Source organism: Hemiscyllium ocellatum, unplaced genomic scaffold (assembly GCF_020745735.1).
Source record: "Hemiscyllium ocellatum isolate sHemOce1 unplaced genomic scaffold, sHemOce1.pat.X.cur. scaffold_1311_pat_ctg1, whole genome shotgun sequence".
Classification (NCBI taxonomy): domain Eukaryota; kingdom Metazoa; phylum Chordata; class Chondrichthyes; order Orectolobiformes; family Hemiscylliidae; genus Hemiscyllium; species Hemiscyllium ocellatum.
The window spans coordinates 16172-28848 of NW_026867735.1; the positions used below are offsets into that span (position 1 = coordinate 16172).

A 12677-nucleotide genomic window follows, 5' to 3' on the forward strand; every position below is an offset into this window, starting at 1 on the left:
TGCTCTGCAGTTACCTGATGAAGGTGCAGCACGCTGAAAGCCAGGACAGGGGTAACCCCAACGTGCTACAGGGAACATTCTGGAACCAGGGGCCTGCCAGGAAGGTAACTTGCCAATTTGAATGAATGGATTTGCCCTTGTCTGCCGTTTTGGGCTTCTGCGGTCGTTCTTGGAACGTATCCCACCGATGGTACGGCGGTGGCGGGGGGTGGGGTGACTGCTGTAATTTCAAAGAACCCCGTTGGGCTGAAACCTGGTGTTGTGGGATTTTTAACACAGTCAAATCAGGTTGTGGGATCCCATGACTCAGCCAATGTCAAATGGCTATCAGATCAGCCCCCACAGCCCCTTCCCAACCCCCCGCCTCCCCCCCCACCCCCGAGGCAACAAATTTATCCTAATATTTTCTTGAACAAGAAAGAAATGTCTTTAGTCTGTTTCCTGAATAGAGTGAAACCCCCATCTCTGTTTGTTTCTTCGCAAACTACTGTACGGAAGCGACCTGCTTTAGTAGCTACGTCTGTACGTAAAGATTATTCACGCAGACGATCGCCCAAGGCTGGAACTGGCTTCAGCTCCCTGGTGCCACCAGGCAGCCGTACTAACCACTGATCCACTGTGCCACCCGTACGATTTGGAACGATTTGTCATCATTTGCGGTGCAAGTAGCGAAACAGTTGTCAGTTTGTCAACTGGGTCGGATTATAATGTTGTCAGCGATCTGCAGCAATGTGAACGGAGATGTCGAATCGAGCTGCTGGTGGTGATGAGGCGCGCTTGCAGCGTGACATGTTTACACGGGGAGATCAGCTCCCTCCCCATTCTCCACAGAGAGTCGGATACAAGTAGAGAGGATATTGAAAGTGGACGATAAAGAAAGGGTGCACGGACGTAATTCGCTTTTCGCAACTTTTCGGATTGATGCGGAATGCCGAGGAGCGAATCCTGTACGTGAGGGAAACGATGATTGGCATTTATGGGCAAGCTACACCAACACAAGGGGAGGCAATGAATAGGATCTTTCCGTCAAGGCCAACATTTCTCGCCCATGCCGAGATCAGCCTGGTGGTGAGCTGCTCTCTCGAACCGCTGCAGTCCAAGTGCTGTCGGTAGCCCCGCGATGCTGTTTGGGCGGGGATTCCCGATTTTGACCCGGTAACACCGGAGGAACAAGGACATATTTGCAATTCAGGACAGCGAGTGCCTCGGCGGGGGGGGAGAACTTGCGAATGGTGGTGTTCCGTGGATCTGCTGCCGTCATCCTTCGAGGCTGCGTTGGCCATGGGTTTGCAAGGTGCTGCCTGAGGAATTCTGGTGAATCTTGTAGATGCCGGGGGAATGAATGACCCTGCCGCCGCCGCTGTCCCCGATCACCGGGAGAAACCTCTCTGCAGTCGACCTGACGTGCGGTGGCTCCGGCCCGTGCCATCTGATTGGTCGTCAGCGCGACCTACGCGGCTACGTAACAGATGGACAGAAAAGCACGGGAAAGCACAGCGACTGCTGCAGAGTGATCTTCCGGTCTGGTTGGATATCTTGGAAGGAAGGTAGACGGTAAGGGAATAAAGGAACTTTGAATATCATCAAACTGATGGAAAGGATAGTCGGCAAATATGACCTCCACCGTTGGAGTATTAATGTGCTATCGCTTCTCGGCCTTTTGGCTTGGAATATGTGTAGTTTCTGTTCTTATCAGTTTAATCGCTGATATCTCCCGAAGGTGGGAGTGTTTGTATTAAATGGATTTTTGGAGCAGGGAGATGGCTTAAGGGCTTGCTCTGTCCTCTCCATGTATCAGCCTGGTATTGCAGTGTTTCCAGGAATGGTGCACCCAACGCTTACCCAAGTTCAAAAGCAGGTGAATGCAATGTGAATCTCTTGCCTTTGCTAGTTTGCCGTGTTGATGGCAGTCAGTGATTGTTGCATCTATTGTCTTTTCAGTTGCAGGAAACTATCGTCTTTTGTTACGGGTTTTCTGTCTTATGAACCTGCTCTGCAGTTACCTGATGAAGGTGCAGCACGCTGAAAGCCAGGACAGGGGTAACCCCAACGTGCTACAGGGAACATTCTGGAACCAGGGGCCTGCCAGGAAGGTAACTTGCCAATTTGAATGAATGGATTTGCCCTTGTCTGCCGTTTTGGGCTTCTGCGGTCGTTCTTGGAACGTATCCCACCGATGGTACGGCGGTGGCGGGGGGTGGGGTGACTGCTGTAATTTCAAAGAACCCCGTTGGGCTGAAACCTGGTGTTGTGGGATTTTTAACACAGTCAAATCAGGTTGTGGGATCCCATGACTCAGCCAATGTCAAATGGCTATCAGATCAGCCCCACAGCCCCTTCCCAACCCCCCGCCTCCCCCCCCAACCCCGAGGCAACAAATTTATCCTAATATTTTCTTGAACAAGAAAGAAATGTCTTTAGTCTGTTTCCTGAATAGAGTGAAACCCCCATCTCTGTTTGTTTCTTCGCAAACTACTGTACGGAAGCGACCTGCTTTAGTAGCTACGTCTGTACGTAAAGATTATTCACGCAGACGATCGCCCAAGGCTGGAACTGGCTTCAGCTCCCTGGTGCCACCAGGCAGCCGTACTAACCACTGATCCACTGTGCCACCCGTACGATTTGGAACGATTTGTCATCATTTGCGGTGCAAGTAGCGAAACAGTTGTCAGTTTGTCAACTGGGTCGGATTATAATGTTGTCAGCGATCTGCAGCAATGTGAACGGAGATGTCGAATCGAGCTGCTGGTGGTGATGAGGCGCGCTTGCAGCGTGACATGTTTACACGGGGAGATCAGCTCCCTCCCCATTCTCCACAGAGAGTCGGATACAAGTAGAGAGGATATTGAAAGTGGACGATAAAGAAAGGGTGCACGGACGTAATTCGCTTTTCGCAACTTTTCGGATTGATGCGGAATGCCGAGGAGCGAATCCTGTACGTGAGGGAAACGATGATTGGCATTTATGGGCAAGCTACACCAACACAAGGGGAGGCAATGAATAGGATCTTTCCGTCAAGGCCAACATTTCTCGCCCATGCCGAGATCAGCCTGGTGGTGAGCTGCTCTCTCGAACCGCTGCAGTCCAAGTGCTGTCGGTAGCCCCGCGATGCTGTTTGGGCGGGGATTCCCGATTTTGACCCGGTAACACCGGAGGAACAAAGACATATTTGCAATTCAGGACAGCGAGTGCCTCGGGGGGGGGGAGAACTTGCGAATGGTGGTGTTCCCGTGGATCTGCTGCCGTCATCCTTCGAGGCTGCGTTGGCCATGGGTTTGCAAGGTGCTGCCTGAGGAATTCTGGTGAATCTTGTAGATGCCGGGGGAATGAATGACCCTGCCGCCGCCGCTGTCCCCGATCACCGGGAGAAACCTCTCTGCAGTCGACCTGACGTGCGGTGGCTCCGGCCCGTGCCATCTGATTGGTCGTCAGCGCGACCTACGCGGCTACGTAACAGATGGACAGAAAAGCACGGGGAAAGCACAGCGACTGCTGCAGAGTGATCTTCCGGTCTGGTTGGATATCTTGGAAGGAAGGTAGACGGTAAGGGAATAAAGGAACTTTGAATATCATCAAACTGATGGAAAGGATAGTCGGCAAATATGACCTCCACCGTTGGAGTATTAATGTGCTATCGCTTCTCGGCCTTTTGGCTTGGAATATGTGTAGTTTCTGTTCTTATCAGTTTAATCGCTGATATCTCCCGAAGGTGGGAGTGTTTGTATTAAATGGATTTTTGGAGCAGGGAGATGGCTTAAGGGCTTGCTCTGTCCTCTCCATGTATCAGCCTGGTATTGCAGTGTTTCCAGGAATGGTGCACCCAACGCTTACCCAAGTTCAAAAGCAGGTGAATGCAATGTGAATCTCTTGCCTTTGCTAGTTTGCCGTGTTGATGGCAGTCAGTGATTGTTGCATCTATTGTCTTTTCAGTTGCAGGAAACTATCGTCTTTTGTTACGGGTTTTCTGTCTTATGAACCTGCTCTGCAGTTACCTGATGAAGGTGCAGCACGCTGAAAGCCAGGACAGGGGTAACCCCAACGTGCTACAGGGAACATTCTGGAACCAGGGGCCTGCCAGGAAGGTAACTTGCCAATTTGAATGAATGGATTTGCCCTTGTCTGCCGTTTTGGGCTTCTGCGGTCGTTCTTGGAACGTATCCCACCGATGGTACGGCGGTGGCGGGGGGTGGGGTGACTGCTGTAATTTCAAAGAACCCCGTTGGGCTGAAACCTGGTGTTGTGGGATTTTTAACACAGTCAAATCAGGTTGTGGGATCCCATGACTCAGCCAATGTCAAATGGCTATCAGATCAGCCCCCACAGCCCTTCCCAACCCCCCGCCTCCCCCCCCACCCCGAGGCAACAAATTTATCCTAATATTTTCTTGAACAAGAAAGAAATGTCTTTAGTCTGTTTCCTGAATAGAGTGAAACCCCCATCTCTGTTTGTTTCTTCGCAAACTACTGTACGGAAGCGACCTGCTTTAGTAGCTACGTCTGTACGTAAAGATTATTCACGCAGACGATCGCCCAAGGCTGGAACTGGCTTCAGCTCCCTGGTGCCACCAGGCAGCCGTACTAACCACTGATCCACTGTGCCACCCGTACGATTTGGAACGATTTGTCATCATTTGCGGTGCAAGTAGCGAAACAGTTGTCAGTTTGTCAACTGGGTCGGATTATAATGTTGTCAGCGATCTGCAGCAATGTGAACGGAGATGTCGAATCGAGCTGCTGGTGGTGATGAGGCGCGCTTGCAGCGTGACATGTTTACACGGGGAGATCAGCTCCCTCCCCATTCTCCAGAGAGTCGGATACAAGTAGAGAGGATATTGAAAGTGGACGATAAAGAAAGGGTGCACGGACGTAATTCGCTTTTCGCAACTTTTCGGATTGATGCGGAATGCCGAGGAGCGAATCCTGTACGTGAGGGAAACGATGATTGGCATTTATGGGCAAGCTACACCAACACAAGGGGAGGCAATGAATAGGATCTTTCCGTCAAGGCCAACATTTCTCGCCCATGCCGAGATCAGCCTGGTGGTGAGCTGCTCTCTCGAACCGCTGCAGTCCAAGTGCTGTCGGTAGCCCCGCGATGCTGTTTGGGCGGGGATTCCCGATTTTGACCCGGTAACACCGGAGGAACAAGGACATATTTGCAATTCAGGACAGCGAGTGCCTCGGGGGGGGGGGAGAACTTGCGAATGGTGGTGTTCCCGTGGATCTGCTGCCGTCATCCTTCGAGGCTGCGTTGGCCATGGGTTTGCAAGGTGCTGCCTGAGGAATTCTGGTGAATCTTGTAGATGCCGGGGGAATGAATGACCCTGCCGCCGCCGCTGTCCCCGATCACCGGGAGAAACCTCTCTGCAGTCGACCTGACGTGCGGTGGCTCCGGCCCGTGCCATCTGATTGGTCGTCAGCGCGACCAACGCGGCTACGTAACAGATGGACAGAAAAGCACGGGGAAAGCACAGCGACTGCTGCAGAGTGATCTTCCGGTCTGGTTGGATATCTTGGAAGGAAGGTAGACGGTAAGGGAATAAAGGAACTTTGAATATCATCAAACTGATGGAAAGGATAGTCGGCAAATATGACCTCCACCGTTGGAGTATTAATGTGCTATCGCTTCTCGGCCTTTTGGCTTGGAATATGTGTAGTTTCTGTTCTTATCAGTTTAATCGCTGATATCTCCCGAAGGTGGGAGTGTTTGTATTAAATGGATTTTTGGAGCAGGGAGATGGCTTAAGGGCTTGCTCTGTCCTCTCCATGTATCAGCCTGGTATTGCAGTGTTTCCAGGAATGGTGCACCCAACGCTTACCCAAGTTCAAAAGCAGGTGAATGCAATGTGAATCTCTTGCCTTTGCTAGTTTGCCGTGTTGATGGCAGTCAGTGATTGTTGCATCTATTGTCTTTTCAGTTGCAGGAAACTATCGTCTTTTGTTACGGGTTTTCTGTCTTATGAACCTGCTCTGCAGTTACCTGATGAAGGTGCAGCACGCTGAAAGCCAGGACAGGGGTAACCCCAACGTGCTACAGGGAACATTCTGGAACCAGGGGCCTGCCAGGAAGGTAACTTGCCAATTTGAAATGAATGGATTTGCCCTTGTCTGCCGTTTTGGGCTTCTGCGGTCGTTCTTGGAACGTATCCCACCGATGGTACGGCGGTGGCGGGGGTGGGGTGACTGCTGTAATTTCAAAGAACCCCGTTGGGCTGAAACCTGGTGTTGTGGGATTTTTAACACAGTCAAATCAGGTTGTGGGATCCCATGACTCAGCCAATGTCAAATGGCTATCAGATCAGCCCCCACAGCCCCTTCCCAACCCCCCCGCCTCCCCCCCCACCCCCGAGGCAACAAATTTATCCTAATATTTTCTTGAACAAGAAAGAAATGTCTTTAGTCTGTTTCCTGAATAGAGTGAAACCCCCATCTCTGTTTGTTTCTTCGCAAACTACTGTACGGAAGCGACCTGCTTTAGTAGCTACGTCTGTACGTAAAGATTATTCACGCAGACGATCGCCCAAGGCTGGAACTGGCTTCAGCTCCCTGGTGCCACCAGGCAGCCGTACTAACCACTGATCCACTGTGCCACCCGTACGATTTGGAACGATTTGTCATCATTTGCGGTGCAAGTAGCGAAACAGTTGTCAGTTTGTCAACTGGGTCGGATTATAATGTTGTCAGCGATCTGCAGCAATGTGAACGGAGATGTCGAATCGAGCTGCTGGTGGTGATGAGGCGCGCTTGCAGCGTGACATGTTTACACGGGGAGATCAGCTCCCTCCCCATTCTCCACAGAGAGTCGGATACAAGTAGAGAGGATATTGAAAGTGGACGATAAAGAAAGGGTGCACGGACGTAATTCGCTTTTCGCAACTTTTCGGATTGATGCGGAATGCCGAGGAGCGAATCCTGTACGTGAGGGAAACGATGATTGGCATTTATGGGCAAGCTACACCAACACAAGGGGAGGCAATGAATAGGATCTTTCCGTCAAGGCCAACATTTCTCGCCCATGCCGAGATCAGCCTGGTGGTGAGCTGCTCTCTCGAACCGCTGCAGTCCAAGTGCTGTCGGTAGCCCCGCGATGCTGTTTGGGCGGGGATTCCCGATTTTGACCCGGTAACACCGGAGGAACAAAGACATATTTGCAATTCAGGACAGCGAGTGCCTCGGGGGGGGGAGAGAACTTGCGAATGGTGGTGTTCCCGTGGATCTGCTGCCGTCATCCTTCGAGGCTGCGTTGGCCATGGGTTTGCAAGGTGCTGCCTGAGGAATTCTGGTGAATCTTGTAGATGCCGGGGGAATGAATGACCCTGCCGCCGCCGCTGTCCCCGATCACCGGGAGAAACCTCTCTGCAGTCGACCTGACGTGCGGTGGCTCCGGCCCGTGCCATCTGATTGGTCGTCAGCGCGACCTACGCGGCTACGTAACAGATGGACAGAAAAGCACGGGGAAAGCACAGCGACTGCTGCAGAGTGATCTTCCGGTCTGGTTGGATATCTTGGAAGGAAGGTAGACGGTAAGGGAATAAAGGAACTTTGAATATCATCAAACTGATGGAAAGGATAGTCGGCAAATATGACCTCCACCGTTGGAGTATTAATGTGCTATCGCTTCTCGGCCTTTTGGCTTGGAATATGTGTAGTTTCTGTTCTTATCAGTTTAATCGCTGATATCTCCCGAAGGTGGGAGTGTTTGTATTAAATGGATTTTTGGAGCAGGGAGATGGCTTAAGGGCTTGCTCTGTCCTCTCCATGTATCAGCCTGGTATTGCAGTGTTTCCAGGAATGGTGCACCCAACGCTTACCCAAGTTCAAAAGCAGGTGAATGCAATGTGAATCTCTTGCCTTTGCTAGTTTGCCGTGTTGATGGCAGTCAGTGATTGTTGCATCTATTGTCTTTTCAGTTGCAGGAAACTATCGTCTTTTGTTACGGGTTTTCTGTCTTATGAACCTGCTCTGCAGTTACCTGATGAAGGTGCAGCACGCTGAAAGCCAGGACAGGGGTAACCCCAACGTGCTACAGGGAACATTCTGGAACCAGGGGCCTGCCAGGAAGGTAACTTGCCAATTTAAATGAATGGATTTGCCCTTGTCTGCCGTTTTGGGCTTCTGCGGTCGTTCTTGGAACGTATCCCACCGATGGTACGGCGGTGGCGGGGGTGGGGTGACTGCTGTAATTTCAAAGAACCCCGTTGGGCTGAAACCTGGTGTTGTGGGATTTTTAACACAGTCAAATCAGGTTGTGGGATCCCATGACTCAGCCAATGTCAAATGGCTATCAGATCAGCCCCCACAGCCCCTTCCCAACCCCCCCGCCTCCCCCCCACCCCCCGAGGCAACAAATTTATCCTAATATTTTCTTGAACAAGAAAGAAATGTCTTTAGTCTGTTTCCTGAATAGAGTGAAACCCCCATCTCTGTTTGTTTCTTCGCAAACTACTGTACGGAAGCGACCTGCTTTAGTAGCTACGTCTGTACGTAAAGATTATTCACGCAGACGATCGCCCAAGGCTGGAACTGGCTTCAGCTCCCTGGTGCCACCAGGCAGCCGTACTAACCACTGATCCACTGTGCCACCCGTACGATTTGGAACGATTTGTCATCATTTGCGGTGCAAGTAGCGAAACAGTTGTCAGTTTGTCAACTGGGTCGGATTATAATGTTGTCAGCGATCTGCAGCAATGTGAACGGAGATGTCGAATCGAGCTGCTGGTGGTGATGAGGCGCGCTTGCAGCGTGACATGTTTACACGGGGAGATCAGCTCCCTCCCCATTCTCCAGAGAGTCGGATACAAGTAGAGAGGATATTGAAAGTGGACGATAAAGAAAGGGTGCACGGACGTAATTCGCTTTTCGCAACTTTTCGGATTGATGCGGAATGCCGAGGAGCGAATCCTGTACGTGAGGGAAACGATGATTGGCATTTATGGGCAAGCTACACCAACACAAGGGGAGGCAATGAATAGGATCTTTCCGTCAAGGCCAACATTTCTCGCCCATGCCGAGATCAGCCTGGTGGTGAGCTGCTCTCTCGAACCGCTGCAGTCCAAGTGCTGTCGGTAGCCCCGCGATGCTGTTTGGGCGGGGATTCCCGATTTTGACCCGGTAACACCGGAGGAACAAAGACATATTTGCAATTCAGGACAGCGAGTGCTCGGGGGGGGGGGGGAACTTGCGAATGGTGGTGTTCCCGTGGATCTGCTGCCGTCATCCTTCGAGGCTGCGTTGGCCATGGGTTTGCAAGGTGCTGCCTGAGGAATTCTGGTGAATCTTGTAGATGCCGGGGGAATGAATGACCCTGCGGGGAATGAATGACCCTGCCGCCGCCGCTGTCCCCGATCACCGGGAGAAACCTCTCTGCAGTCGACCTGACGTGCGGTGGCTCCGGCCCGTGCCATCTGATTGGTCGTCAGCGCGACCTACGCGGCTACGTAACAGATGGAGAGAAAAGCACGGGGAAAGCACAGCGACTGCTGCAGAGTGATCTTCCGGTCTGGTTGGATATCTTGGAAGGAAGGTAGACGGTAAGGGAATAAAGGAACTTTGAATATCATCAAACTGATGGAAAGGATAGTCGGCAAATATGACCTCCACCGTTGGAGTATTAATGTGCTATCGCTTCTCGGCCTTTTGGCTTGGAATATGTGTAGTTTCTGTTCTTATCAGTTTAATCGCTGATATCTCCCGAAGGTGGGAGTGTTTGTATTAAATGGATTTTTGGAGCAGGGAGATGGCTTAAGGGCTTGCTCTGTCCTCTCCATGTATCAGCCTGGTATTGCAGTGTTTCCAGGAATGGTGCACCCAACGCTTACCCAAGTTCAAAAGCAGGTGAATGCAATGTGAATCTCTTGCCTTTGCTAGTTTGCCGTGTTGATGGCAGTCAGTGATTGTTGCATCTATTGTCTTTTCAGTTGCAGGAAACTATCGTCTTTTGTTACGGGTTTTCTGTCTTATGAACCTGCTCTGCAGTTACCTGATGAAGGTGCAGCACGCTGAAAGCCAGGACAGGGGTAACCCCAACGTGCTACAGGGAACATTCTGGAACCAGGGGCCTGCCAGGAAGGTAACTTGCCAATTTGAATGAATGGATTTGCCCTTGTCTGCCGTTTTGGGCTTCTGCGGTCGTTCTTGGAACGTATCCCACCGATGGTACGGCGGTGGCGGGGGGTGGGGTGACTGCTGTAATTTCAAAGAACCCCGTTGGGCTGAAACCTGGTGTTGTGGGATTTTTAACACAGTCAAATCAGGTTGTGGGATCCCATGACTCAGCCAATGTCAAATGGCTATCAGATCAGCCCCCACAGCCCCTTCCCAACCCCCCCCCCCCCCCCCCCCCCCCGAGGCAACAAATTTATCCTAATATTTTCTTGAACAAGAAGAAATGTCTTTAGTCTGTTTCCTGAATAGAGTGAAACCCCCATCTCTGTTTGTTTCTTCGCAAACTACTGTACGGAAGCGACCTGCTTTAGTAGCTACGTCTGTACGTAAAGATTATTCACGCAGACGATCGCCCAAGGCTGGAACTGGCTTCAGCTCCCTGGTGCCACCAGGCAGCCGTACTAACCACTGATCCACTGTGCCACCCGTACGATTTGGAACGATTTGTCATCATTTGCGGTGCAAGTAGCGAAACAGTTGTCAGTTTGTCAACTGGGTCGGATTATAATGTTGTCAGCGATCTGCAGCAATGTGAACGGAGATGTCGAATCGAGCTGCTGGTGGTGATGAGGCGCGCTTGCAGCGTGACATGTTTACACGGGGAGATCAGCTCCCTCCCCATTCTCCAGAGAGTCGGATACAAGTAGAGAGGATATTGAAAGTGGACGATAAAGAAAGGGTGCACGGACGTAATTCGCTTTTCGCAACTTTTCGGATTGATGCGGAATGCCGAGGAGCGAATCCTGTACGTGAGGGAAACGATGATTGGCATTTATGGGCAAGCTACACCAACACAAGGGGAGGCAATGAATAGGATCTTTCCGTCAAGGCCAACATTTCTCGCCCATGCCGAGATCAGCCTGGTGGTGAGCTGCTCTCTCGAACCGCTGCAGTCCAAGTGCTGTCGGTAGCCCCGCGATGCTGTTTGGGCGGGGATTCCCGATTTTGACCCGGTAACACCGGAGGAACAAAGACATATTTGCAATTCAGGACAGCGAGTGCCTCGGGGGGGGGAGAGAACTTGCGAATGGTGGTGTTCCCGTGGATCTGCTGCCGTCATCCTTCGAGGCTGCGTTGGCCATGGGTTTGCAAGGTGCTGCCTGAGGAATTCTGGTGAATCTTGTAGATGCCGGGGGAATGAATGACCCTGCCGCCGCCGCTGTCCCCGATCACCGGGAGAAACCTCTCTGCAGTCGACCTGACGTGCGGTGGCTCCGGCCCGTGCCATCTGATTGGTCGTCAGCGCGACCTACGCGGCTACGTAACAGATGGACAGAAAAGCACGGGGAAAGCACAGCGACTGCTGCAGAGTGATCTTCCGGTCTGGTTGGATATCTTGGAAGGAAGGTAGACGGTAAGGGAATAAAGGAACTTTGAATATCATCAAACTGATGGAAAGGATAGTCGGCAAATATGACCTCCACCGTTGGAGTATTAATGTGCTATCGCTTCTCGGCCTTTTGGCTTGGAATATGTGTAGTTTCTGTTCTTATCAGTTTAATCGCTGATATCTCCCGAAGGTGGGAGTGTTTGTATTAAATGGATTTTTGGAGCAGGGAGATGGCTTAAGGGCTTGCTCTGTCCTCTCCATGTATCAGCCTGGTATTGCAGTGTTTCCAGGAATGGTGCACCCAACGCTTACCCAAGTTCAAAAGCAGGTGAATGCAATGTGAATCTCTTGCCTTTGCTAGTTTGCCGTGTTGATGGCAGTCAGTGATTGTTGCATCTATTGTCTTTTCAGTTGCAGGAAACTATCGTCTTTTGTTACGGGTTTTCTGTCTTATGAACCTGCTCTGCAGTTACCTGATGAAGGTGCAGCACGCTGAAAGCCAGGACAGGGGTAACCCCAACGTGCTACAGGGAACATTCTGGAACCAGGGGCCTGCCAGGAAGGTAACTTGCCAATTTAATGAATGGATTTGCCCTTGTCTGCCGTTTTGGGCTTCTGCGGTCGTTCTTGGAACGTATCCCACCGATGGTACGGCGGTGGCGGGGGTGGGGTGACTGCTGTAATTTCAAAGAACCCCGTTGGGCTGAAACCTGGTGTTGTGGGATTTTTAACACAGTCAAATCAGGTTGTGGGATCCCATGACTCAGCCAATGTCAAATGGCTATCAGATCAGCCCCCACAGCCCCTTCCCAACCCCCCCGCCTCCCCCCCCACCCCCGAGGCAACAAATTTATCCTAATATTTTCTTGAACAAGAAAGAAATGTCTTTAGTCTGTTTCCTGAATAGAGTGAAACCCCCATCTCTGTTTGTTTCTTCGCAAACTACTGTACGGAAGCGACCTGCTTTAGTAGCTACGTCTGTACGTAAAGATTATTCACGCAGACGATCGCCCAAGGCTGGAACTGGCTTCAGCTCCCTGGTGCCACCAGGCAGCCGTACTAACCACTGATCCACTGTGCCACCCGTACGATTTGGAACGATTTGTCATCATTTGCGGTGCAAGTAGCGAAACAGTTGTCAGTTTGTCAACTGGGTCGGATTATAATGTTGTCAGCGATCTGCA

At 51.3% G+C, this 12677-nt stretch overlaps 6 non-coding genes across 6 annotated transcripts; all 6 read left to right on the forward strand.

The window, feature by feature from the left end:
• The first annotated feature begins 1644 nt into the window (after positions 1-1644).
• LOC132809623 (U2 spliceosomal RNA) lies at positions 1645-1836 on the forward strand. The gene has a single exon (XR_009642467.1). It is a non-coding gene; the product is annotated as a U2 spliceosomal RNA (small nuclear RNA).
• Positions 1837-3633: 1797 nt separating this feature from the next.
• Positions 3634-3825, forward strand: LOC132809636 (U2 spliceosomal RNA). Its single transcript, XR_009642479.1, has one exon. It is a non-coding gene; the product is annotated as a U2 spliceosomal RNA (small nuclear RNA).
• A 1795-nt stretch (positions 3826-5620) lies between these two features.
• Positions 5621-5812, forward strand: LOC132809585 (U2 spliceosomal RNA). Its single transcript, XR_009642429.1, has one exon. It is a non-coding gene; the product is annotated as a U2 spliceosomal RNA (small nuclear RNA).
• A 1800-nt stretch (positions 5813-7612) lies between these two features.
• LOC132809589 (U2 spliceosomal RNA) lies at positions 7613-7804 on the forward strand. The gene has a single exon (XR_009642433.1). It is a non-coding gene; the product is annotated as a U2 spliceosomal RNA (small nuclear RNA).
• Positions 7805-9619: 1815 nt separating this feature from the next.
• Positions 9620-9811, forward strand: LOC132809590 (U2 spliceosomal RNA). Its single transcript, XR_009642434.1, has one exon. It is a non-coding gene; the product is annotated as a U2 spliceosomal RNA (small nuclear RNA).
• A 1796-nt stretch (positions 9812-11607) lies between these two features.
• LOC132809592 (U2 spliceosomal RNA) lies at positions 11608-11799 on the forward strand. The gene has a single exon (XR_009642435.1). It is a non-coding gene; the product is annotated as a U2 spliceosomal RNA (small nuclear RNA).
• The last annotated feature ends 878 nt before the right edge of the window (positions 11800-12677 follow it).